Genomic DNA, 12,025 nt, shown 5'->3' on the forward strand with positions numbered 1-12,025 from the left:
TGCAAGATGGGGCATTTCAAGGTTGTCCCCCCGCTGCCAGTGGTGCAGAGCCGCAGGGGCACAAACAGCTGCTGGCACACGGTCCTGCCCTGGCACGTCCCCTCAGCTGGGAAAGTTCCAGAGCCCACCCTGCTGCTACTGGAATTTGGGGGGTTTTGAGGAGGGTGAGTGGTGCTCAGCTGTCTGGGAAGCGGTGAGATTCCAGGCTTGGGTAAGTCATGGAAGTGAGGAGGGGGACACAGGACTGCATTCTTCATGGGTGAAAGAGCAGAGAAAGCACTCTCACTGTTTCTCTGCACATTAGTCAGCACATAGGAACACAAAAACACCCCAGAGCAAATCTGCTCTGTAGTATTAGGGATTATAACTCAGAGATTTTTATTCCTCTCCCCATGACTCATCCGGTGCAGCCTCATGGCTCAGATTCCGAACAGCCTAACCTTTTTGGGCTCCCTCTGCGCAAAATCCTATTAAATAATTGCCCTTCGCAGTCAGCAGTGAAGAATTCAGGGGATTTTTCCCTGCCTTTCCCACCAAAGCAGGGGCTGGAGGGAGCCTATGCTGCACCCCAGGAGCATGTGCCTGTGACGAGGCTCAGCACTGGCAAAGCCAGCACAGCCCCGTGACCAGCTGTGAGCACAGGCACAGCCCAGGACAGGATAAATGTGATATTATCCATGGCACAGGGGACAGCTGGCTGCCAAGTGCTTCCCGGGAGGGGTGGGGCTGCAATTTTGGAGAGGTGGCAGTCATTTGCCAGTCACAAGAAAGCGACAAGAAGATTACAAGAAGCATCTGGAAAGGACCCAGTTTAACTCCTGGGACAGGTTAGAGTTTGCTGGGAAGGAATCCAGAAGCAAGACAGTGGGGCTACATGAGAGGTTTCAAGCTAGGAAAACCATCCTATGTCTCCTCTGCACTTTCTGCATCACTCACTGGTGATGAAAGATTCCTCAGAGAACAAGGCCCCCAAAAGCATCCTGTGCACCCTCCCACCCTACTCAAAATTTTTAGAGGAAAAGGATCTGTAGCTGCAGAACAAGGGGAAAAACATTATTTTGCAGAGGATGTAGCCAGGGCAGCCCCATCCCACAGCCAGGATCCCCAGCACAAAGTGATCCGGGCTGGGCTGAACCAAAAGAGTTTCGTGGCCCCTTTGTGTTGGGATAATAATAGCAGCAGATGAATTCCACATTTCAAACAAGGGTAAGATATTAAACAGAGCCTCTGTAGAGAGATTAGGTGGAATAAGAAAATAATAAATCCTTATGTTCTTGGACTTGAACTGATTGGCAGGGAAAGCCAGAGAGTGGGGCCTCCTTTCCCCCAGCACCACCACAGTGCCCTGCATAACCAAGTGCTTTGGGTTTCAGCAGCCTGCCCAAAGGATGAGGACTACAAAATATAAAGTACAGAAAAATCTGAGAAGCCTTCATCCAGGTCCACTCCAAAATCACTACATTCCCAGGCTGCCACACACCTGTGAGGTCCCCGCTTGTGCTACCCCACTCAGACCAGAAAGACACTGTAAGGGCACTCAAGCTTGAGATGTCAGGTGAGAAGCACCTCTTACCTCTTCTTGCCTCTCACATCAATGAAACAGGGTGAAAAAGTAGCAAAGAAATTGTTTTCCCTTACAGAGCTGTATGGGGAAAAGTTACAAAAGCATGAACCCTTTCCCAGGCTCCTACAGGAATGATTTTAAGTCTGAAAACCAGAAATAAAGATTAGTAAAGGCAGGAAGAAGAATGAAGAGGTGGAACCTCTTACCTAGATTTTTTTTTTGCTTAAGGCTATTTCTGTTCTGCATGCTCTAGAGGAAGGCACTGACTCCTAGTGTAGTTTTCAACCTTTCCACAAACCCCTTCAAAGGTGAGGTTCTCACCTCCCAACCTAGCCTGGAGGCAACCTCACATTCTTCTTATCCGCTTCACCTCTCAGTACCACTCTGCATGAGGCAGACATACAGTTTCAGCCAAAAGACTGAATATCAACAATTGAGATTCCATCTAAATACCCTCTTCTTTTAAAAATAGCTTTTAGATTAATGACTGAAGACAACTGAGTTTACTATATGGAGGTCGACCCAAGCTTCACCGATGGATGTTGATGTCCTGTGGGACAGCAAGTAAGCTAAAAACTAAACTTTCACGTTTAAAATCACACCCTGTAAAAAGTATTTCTGCTGTGTGCGAAGGATTCAGTAAAACTAATTGGTGCAAAGGGACTCCCATATTCTGCAGAGGGAAATCTACCCTGACACAGTCACATTATCTGTTAACAATGCCTCATTTTGCAATAAACCCCAGCTATAATACTGCACCATATCATGGGGAGATAAGCATAACTAATGCCAGGGTTGTTCATGCTTCCCATTATCCTTGACAGTAATATAAAGAACACAACTATGAATAACATTTGCTAGAAAGAGCTCTTAAATGTACTTAAGAGTTTCTAAACCTTATTTCCTTATCCAGATTATTACATCCCTTATGTAAGCCCTGGTGACACTGAAAATTAAATCACCTGTCTAGAACAAAAGTCACCTCACCCTTATGCAACCACGAGTCACCTACATCTAGGGGGAAGGCAGCAGGAGGTACTGACAGGACGAACACTGACTCCAAAATGACAAACAAGAGCTGGGAGAAGACAGGCAGCAAGTGACAAAATGAGGAGAGAAGGTATTTACAGCTGTGAATCACACATTTCCCCAGACATCTTTCCATTAATGATGAATATCATAATTTCCCTAAATAATGCAAGGAAAATTAGTTTAATCATTTAAAGACATCATCAATAATAAATGCGTCAGCTCCAGATGCTAACCCTGCCGTTCCTCCATCCTCAGGGACTGCTTTAGGGAAAAGAGTAAGATTGCTGTCACTTTTTAATTTTGGAAAGATCCTTCCGTATCAGAGTCAGGAGAACGAAGGAAGTACCTGGGACCAAGGACTGGCAATTTGAGCCCCTGCTCGGTGTAAAAGCTCTTTGCACCATGGCTGCCATTCCTGGGCAATAAAGCAGCAATCAAAGTGCTGCTCTTGTTTGCTCAGGTGAAGTGCTTACAGCAGAGGTATGCACCGAGATAGCTGAGGGCAGATAAGAGGAGAGCCCACCTCACCTGCCAGGAGAAGGTCTCACCAAGGACCTGCAAGGATAAGGAAGAAGCTGCTCTGGAGGCAGCACATCCATCACCTGCAGCACAGCAGGTGCGAGGGTGATGCCACATCTGAGTGTACCCAGCTGCTACACCAGCACCAGCATCAGCATCTGGATCAGAAGGGGAAGCAGAAAATGATGCATGGCCACCTTTCAGTACCAGACTGCTCAGAAATGAAGAGCAAAAGAAGATTTAAGAGCTTTGAGCTCCATCGTTGCAATGCTGCTGGCAAAACCCACCATGCACCCAGGAGCATCCTCTACAGCACAGGAAAATCTGGATAGATTTCCCAGTTCACCTTGACCTGGCCACCGTCTCCTCTGAGCCATCTGCCACCTCATCAATACACAAGTCACACCTTCCCTGAGGTGTGGACTCCGCTGCTCTGCCATGACAAAATCATTATCCCAAGGGCTGCTGCTGCCGTGGCAACCCCAGCCACTGAAAACAAAGGTAATGAATAAGTTGTGCAGGACTGGTGGGAGGAACTGGGCCCATTTGGGGATGTCCTACTCACAGTATGAAAGAAGGGGATGGAAAAAGGATCAAAACCCAAAATCATGGGGACAACATGTATCCAAAATGCACATTTCCCAGAAAAGCCTTTTGCCTGCAAATACAAGAAGGAAGCAGGAGAATAAATCTGCATATAAGGGGCATAATTTTGACTTCAAAAGCTGTATTATGACATCCTCAAAACAAAAGCAGGGTGACCACCAGCAGAGACAGAAACCCAACTGCCCAGAGCAATCACCAGCATGTGATTCAGTGTCACAGCAAGGAAACCCAGCCTGCTGCCTCTGCCAAATTTCTAACAGGGGCTGGGGTGGGGCAAAAGGTTTGTGCCACCAGACCATGATTTCTATTGTTTCAACTTTACTCTTCCCTTGGATTCGGAATCTGTGCTATTTTAAGCAACTATGCTTAAAAAAATACCCAGACTGTAATGCCTGTTTGTGCTGCCCATAAAAATCTTTTCCACTGGAACAAAGATTTAAACCTCTGACTCAAAATGACTTTACAATGGGGGGCTGATTATCAAGAGGACCAGAATATCCTCTTATTAGAAAAACATTCACCGGGTTTCCTGAACTTTACATGGTGGTATTAACTCAGTGGCTTGTTTAGCTGGATGCAGGCAATACCAGCTGTCTCTGACAGGGGAAAAAAGCAACTACGTACTTTATAATACAGAAAAAGCTTAAGGTAAGTGTGTGAATGTGTGCCATGTGTATTCATACATGCACATACATGCATGGACACACACGCCCTTCTGATTATTGTCAACAAAAGAGATATAGGAAAGAAAAACACAAAATCACAACAAACAAAGGATGGGAAGGATCAAAGGATGCACTCCACCTGCTTGCCTCAAGTAAAACCAATCTAACTAAGGCACTTTTTAAAAATTATTATTATTTGTCTATTACAGTAGCAACCATCAAGGGGGAAGATTCAAGCCCTATTTGTACAAGTCCACTGCAAACACTTAAGGCAGTCTGGAAGAGATTGATCTGGCTTCTGTTAGACTGATATAGGAATACCCCCTATTCATTTTAGCCTGAACCTGTTTTTTTAGAGACTTGTTTCTATTAGATACAATATTTATTTGAAGATAAATTATGTTACAAAAAGGAAGGGTACATAGGCTGGGCAGCACCCAGGCAGAGGTGCATCCACAGATTGGTTGTCTGGGGACGCCTGTCTTGCCACCATCCTTAGGCAGCATCTCCCAAGTTCTGTTGGCTTTTTGGGCTAGATCAGTTCCAACAGCCCCTGATCCTGGGCCTGTCTTTGGGGTGAGCTCTACCCCAAAGCCTTGCACCAGTGATGGCCAATGGAAACTGTGTGTACCCTGTGCCACCTCCCAACCTGCTCTGTGCCGGCAGCTCCGGCACAGCGGCTGCCCAGGGGAAACTCTGCCCTTGCTGACCAAGCACGGAGGGGAAAGCATGTGTAAAATGCTCTGCTCGTTGTTAGGCAGCAGGACAGATTAGATTTTAAGGCAACGAGTCACCAGCTATGAGCCTAAAACTTGCCTTTATACATGTCAGAGCAGAGTCCTGTAATAGAGACATCCTTCTCCATCCCACTGAGCTGGATCTGAACCAGAACCCATGAAGGAGAAGTTCTGGAAGGGCTCCTAGGCTATTTTTTAGGTTCCAGAGCCAACAGATAGTCAAAGTTTGACCTCCTGGCAAGCTAAGAAATCATATCCAACAATAGCATCCAGACTTTAAAAAAAAAAAATTACCCCAGGGAGCTGAGCACAGTGTAAAACTCTTATTTACAAGTTTTCTGGCTGCTCTTTCACCACCAGAATTTACTGGAAAAACTCAAAAGCAATCATCGTTTTACAAACATGTTTTGCTCTGCACAGTTCCTGCACCCAACTTTACAGGGAGAATGTCAACAGGAAGACAGGAGTCCACTGCCGCCCCAGGAAGCTGCAGTGTGCACTCCTCTCACCTTGTCAAAACCCCACCTCTCAATTTATATACTCTGCAAAAATTATTTTGCTAATCACAGGCTGCTCTGTGCTTCTCAACATGAATTATTATTATTAGAGCTGGCTCAGCTGCAAACGCGCCCGCTTTCCAAACACACAGCGCTGGGCTGGAGAAGAGGGGTGGGGGGTTAATCCTTTACTGGATGCAGCTTAAGGCAGTGAATGGTATTTTGGCCTGTAATTTCTTTAAACAGGAAAAATAACATCTTTCAGGAGATTTTCCATTTTGAGTTAGCACAGGATCACCACAAAAAGAAAAAAATACTGGGTAAGGCAACATAACACATACTATGGCCTTCTTTCAACTCATCAGCTATATTTATCTCTCAACTGCAGCACAGAAGCATATTTCACTTAGAAAAACTTTTAAGCTGCTTTAAAGAGATACTAAAGTAGCAAAGGCCACACACTTAGATACTGGAGGGGAAGAAAGGAAAGATTTATTTGTTCAGATGCTGTAAACTAGCTGGAATCTGACACCTTCAACTCATCACCAAGCCCTCCAGTGAGCAGGCATGACTCGGGCACAAGCCAACATGAGCTTGAAATGTTTTTGGTAGAAAACTGCTCATATGACCTGGCTACTTTTTAGCCATCTATTTCACTTCCACCCACAGTTTTTGTTTCGGTTTTGGTTTGGTTTGTTCTGTTTTGTTTTGAAGCACCTGCCTTTGACCATCGCCGCAGACAGGATGCTGGCTAAGAACGATGTGAGCATGTCTCCCAGTATTGCAAGTCTACCCCACTTGAGCCCAAAAAGGTAGGACCAGCAGCACTGCAAGCCTCACCACTGAATCTGGGAGGACCTGCACAGTGACCGCTCGGCATTAGGTAGACCTGGATTTAGAAACAAATTTTCTGAGCTGTCTGACAGGTTACCTCAGCCATGATCTGCTCCTTATGCTTTCCAAGGCAAGGTCCTTGGCACCCCCCAAGTCAACCAGTGTCACTCAAGTGTCCCACCCTGAGGCTGCAGCTATTAGAGAAGTTCAGGTGCCACGGCTGTGTTCAGTGGACTGACAGCACCAAACTCATGTGGAGGTAAACAGCCCAATCCTGAGCCAAACTAAGCCAGGGCAAAAAAAAATCTCATTTGGGCAAGCAAGGGAAACAGGATCAGGCCTGAGTGTCTTGAAAATAGCACATCGCCCTAACAATTCTCACTATATGATCCTTGGGTGCAAGAGGCCATCAGCAGGATCAGGTTATAAGCATGGCCTGAAATAGTCCCTCATCCAAGGGGGCTGAGGGGTGGGGGTGAGAGGCACAGGACACTTGCACCACCTGTGAAAGTCTGAATTGCAGAGGGGAAAAAAAAGGAAAAGAAAATGAAGCGTCATCCTGGATGAAACACGACACTGAGTGTTCACATTTCACATAAGAAGCCTCACGTATTATCATCAGCCACATGAAGGGAACTTCACGTCTGGAGTATGATTTCTGTTTATTCACCTTGATGACATCCCGTGAAATTTTATGCTTGGGTTACATCTTTCCAAGAAACAAAAAAACCCTCTTTCCATCTATTGGAAGGAAAGCCCCTCCACAGGTCTGTGTGCCTGAACCACGCTCAGCAGAGCTCACCCGACCTGACCCCGGGGAGTGCTGGCTGGGCATGTTCAGGAATTGCCATGCACAGAAAATAACCAATGCCACAAACTGGGGCTTAGAAGCATCAGATTTCCAGGATGGGAAATGTAGTGCTGAGTCCTGGGATTTTTTGGGGGGAAAAAAACCAAAACAGCTGCGCAAGCAAAGTCACCCAACCAATGCGCTTGCTGCAAGAACTGAGAATAAATGCAGCTGAGAATAAAATGTCTGCTGTCAAGCGATATTGAGCATGTTCTGCAGATCACCAACATCAAAGCCTTTCCCATTTCAGATCTCTCCGTTTCTATAATCGAAAGCAGTCAAAATGCTGTTTTACTGTCTACAAGTCAACCCCTAAAAGAGGCAGTTTGGCAGCACTCACTGCTTGCACAGACTGGCAAGTGCTGCACAGGACGTGTCCCCAGCTCCTGCTCCGGATGCTGCCTCCTTGCTCTTCATGGGTGGCATCTTCTTAGGGGGATGGCTCAAATCGAGCCATCACCAATGCACACACAAACCCACCACCTCAACTGCTCCCACAGCCAAAAGCTCTGCCCTGGGGGCATGGCAGCCCTCTAAGAACCACCACAAACCAGGGCCTCAGCCCCCTGCAGGGCAGAAACTGGGCTGAAAACAGGTGGAAAAGCCCTGGGCTTGCAGTATGACAGAGGAGGCTACCAAAATTAGCAGCAGCAAGAAAAGAGATAACAGAAGGAATGCAGTCTGGGCTTTGAGTACAGACTGCGACCACCAAGAAAGGAACACCACTCAGTCGAAGGTGCAGGGGATAACTGTGGCCATTAACCTCAATTTCATTGTTAACCATCAGATATGAGAAATATCCACTGACCCACAGCAGCTGCAATCCAGACAAGGGAAACCAAAACATCCAGGCTGAGAATCATTTAGAAAGAAGGGAAATGAGAGCAGCTCCAAGTCTCTTATTCCTTTTTTTCCAAGAATTAAGGGCACAGCTGACATCATTCTCTGGTCACCAACCCTTGGGGTGTGCTGAGAGGTTAACAGGGTGTTTGGCCAACCTGCCCTGGTGAGAGAAAGGAGAAGCCACACAAAACAGAAATTATAAACCAACCTGGAGCAGAAATATGCGGACAAGAAGGCAAAGAATGAAAAGCTAGAAATAGAAAAGAAAGGGGAAAGAAGGGAAGAAAAAAAAGGGAAATAGGCTTATGAAAAACACCATAGGCATAACACTCAAACACAAAGTGGAACAGAAACAAAGAAGTGGAGAGAAACTAGGAGGAAGAAGCAAAGTTAGAGATACACAGGCAATTATGCTTTCATACATATATTTGTACATATATAAAATACAAGAAATGTTATTTCTTACAAGCACAAGTAGAAAAACTGTGCTATGCTTTATCTACACTGCCCCTGGACAAAAGCCAATTCTTTCCTGTGAGCATGGTGAGACGCTGGCACTTGTTGCCCAGAGAAGCTGTGGACTCCCCATTCCTCGAAGTGTTCAAGGTCACACAGGATGGGGCTTTGAGCAACCTGCTCTAGTGGAAGGAGAGCTAGAACTACATGATCTTTAAGGTCCCTTCCAACACAAACCATTTTACGATTTCTGTGATTCTGTATCTTCACCACCAGCCAGGTCAGCACTGACAGTTTTCACTGGCATGGAAATGATTTCTGTACACTTCTTGTACCAAGCTGGCTGCCACTTTTACTGCTACTCAGAGCTGAGACAACACAGCTATGTAAGAAAATTCACTCTATGGCAGCGTATGGTCATTGTATGCACAAACAGCCACAGATGCCCAGGAGGAGTACCAGCACTGTTAGTTATTGGCATTACATACAGCACCACCAAGAGCTTGAGATACCAAACTTGTCTGTGCTGGATGTTATATAAAAATAGAACAGAAAGGTCAAACCCTGTCCCAGAGACCCAATGACCTAGGGTAAAACCAAGATATAGATAGAAAGCAGAAGCAAATAAGGCAGGCTGACCAGAATGGAGCCATGCCAAAGGAGACACTGTCAACTCACCATACATGGCAATCTTGGATGGGCACATCTAAGAATCCCGCTTTAGACAGGAAGCTGGGAAGGGGTCAACCACAACAAAGCCCAAGCAAAGACCCAGCCATTCCCTGTTCTCTGAACTGCTTAAGCCACTAATGGATATGGTGTAAAGATCCCCCATTACTGAAAAAGCCAGCAGTAAGCAGTAGCCCACATCAGAACCACCACATCCATCAAACCACACAGAAACAACCCCTAACTAAAGTGGCCACAATGTCCATCATGATCTTGACTTCGAGATTCCTCTTCTAACTGCTGGTTTGTTTAAATATCACATTTTGAGACACACAAAACAGATGAGCACCAAGAGTCCTATATTAATTAACTTGGAATCCGTGAGACCATCCCAGGCGATAAATGAGGCAACATAGTTTTAAAAAAATATTAATTTAACATTTAACACATCTGCTAGATCACAGAGCTTGCAACTCTTTATTGCATTAACCTGCTAATGCAACAAAGTGCTACAAAGCAGTCTTGTGACACAGAAAATTTCTGATAATTAACCCTAGTTTGAAATGGGTGAAGAAAGGGAGGGCAGAGCTAAGGATGTCTGGGCCCGTACCTTAATCTTGCAATTTCCTAACTTTTTTTTATATTCCTAAAAGGCTCAAATCACTGCAGGTAACTGGTACTGCAGTCAAATGTATTTTTTTCAATGCTTTTTAAACACTGCAGTCATGACTATATTCTCTTTTGGGTACTGTGTTAGCTGATGAACTAACATCTGATGTTCTTCTTTCCTCTAACCCAGCACTGGAGGGTCTTGTTCTGCTTGTGTGCTCCTTAACTGTCTTTAAACATCATACAAAACACTGCTATGTATTTAGGAAAAGGACCTTCAGTTGAACATAACTTGGAGCAGAATACTATGAGGTAGGTTTATGGTGATCCTTATCAGTTGGGGTTGCACAATTTATGCAAAACTGGACCCTCAGAGAGCAGAGCTTCACTTCCTTGCAGAAAGTTCCTATGGCCTTTGGCACACAGTTTTAAGCAATCTTCCAGCTACCTGAGGCAATTCAGGAAGAACACTAACAACAGAACAAAAGACCTCAAAACTTGATCTGTATTTCATACAGAAGCCAGCAAAGAAAGACACACAGCAGAGATGTGCTGCAGCTTTCTGGATGGGCTGGTGCTCCCTTCACTCAAAGGCTCCCTACACAAGTATGTCACTGCTGCTGTCAAGCCAAGATACAGCAAATGTCAAGTACAAGACCAGGATTCTTCCCATGAAGAGGTGCTGGACCTGATAAACAGCCAGACATGACAGAAGCACAAAATAAGAAAGTTTATCACTACGAAAAAGTCAAGAGCACTCCTAACTATCCCACTCAAGTGACCACCTGTGGACAGCATGGCAGCAGCAGGCTCTTCACTCCCTTCCTCATGCTCTTGGGCACTGCTGGAGCTCAGAGAGCTGTTCCTCGTCAATGAACCAACAGCGTTCAGGAACTTGGCTCCCTGGCAACAGCTGGGTACTAAAAGTTTAAACAGATCAATCTTCACACCCGAGCCTGGGCTGCCCAGCCAGGTCACCTCCTGCAAGGCAGTGTGGGGCTCCAAGTGCCAACACTGGTGGAAGAAGTCAATCTCATTGTTTCTCCTGTGGTACCAGCCATTTCAAAGAACTCATACGTGACTTCAAGCTCCTTCTTCTGGCACCACTGTGCCCTGCCACTGAGGAAGGAGGTCAGGAGCCTCTGTGCAGACCTGCTCTGCTGGCCAAGCCTCCAGTGAAACTGCAGCCACAGGAGTTCAGCCTTAACGCTTGGCAGGTTCTAATGGGCATCAGAATCCCTGAATCTTCAAATAAAATATTAATGTTAATCATGGGTCTCCAGGCCTTGTCACACCTCAGGAAAGCCTTAAAGAGATTTAGCCCTGATTTTCAAGAGAGCATGGATCCCACGTCAACCTATCCTGGATGGTATCTTGTACCTTCACCAGCCTGAGCTGTCTTTCTGCTGCCCCAGTGGAGACAACATTTTTACCTGCTCAGCATCCAGATTTTCTAAGCAGAACAAGATACAGGTATTTATCACTATGAACATTAGCACTCCTAATATTATTACAAGAAGGTGAAATGCATTAGCTAGAACAACTGTAAGCTCTCCCAATCTCAGAGGATCAGGACAAGTGTCTGAAGGTTGTTGGATTCCTGCCATACATTCCCCTACCATACTGCTGTGATCCATGAAGTGGTGTTAATTAACAGAGAGATGTACAGAATTTAAATTCTATTTATTGTAATTTGTCTCACAAAAGTGTCCAAGAAAAATACTCACTAAAAGTTATTAAAAATATCCTGCAAAATAAGTGATTTGCTGAAAGTCTCTCAGTTCATCAAGATTTATAAGGAAGGCAGGGACAGTGGGTACCAACAGAGGTACAGGCTGAATCCCCAGGAAATATAATGCTGTGATTTATGCTAATGGCAACATCTTGAGCTCTGAACAGGCTACAACCTGTCTCAAAGATAGTTATACCCCAACTACCACCTAGTAACCTGTAGACAGTACTTGATACACTTATCCTTAGAATTAAAATTATAAAATCACTGCAAATTTCCCTTTCCTTTTCCTCCTCCATATGAAGAATGGCCATTGATCATGCTATGAAAGATGAAAAGCCAGTATTCACTCTTACCTGTCACAGTAAAAAAGGAGCTACGGAAGGTCTTATTTCCAGACATTCAGCATTTG

Source organism: Corvus brachyrhynchos, unplaced genomic scaffold, assembly GCF_000691975.1.
Source record: "Corvus brachyrhynchos isolate BGI_N302 unplaced genomic scaffold, ASM69197v1 scaffold28, whole genome shotgun sequence".
Lineage (NCBI taxonomy): Eukaryota > Metazoa > Chordata > Aves > Passeriformes > Corvidae > Corvus > Corvus brachyrhynchos.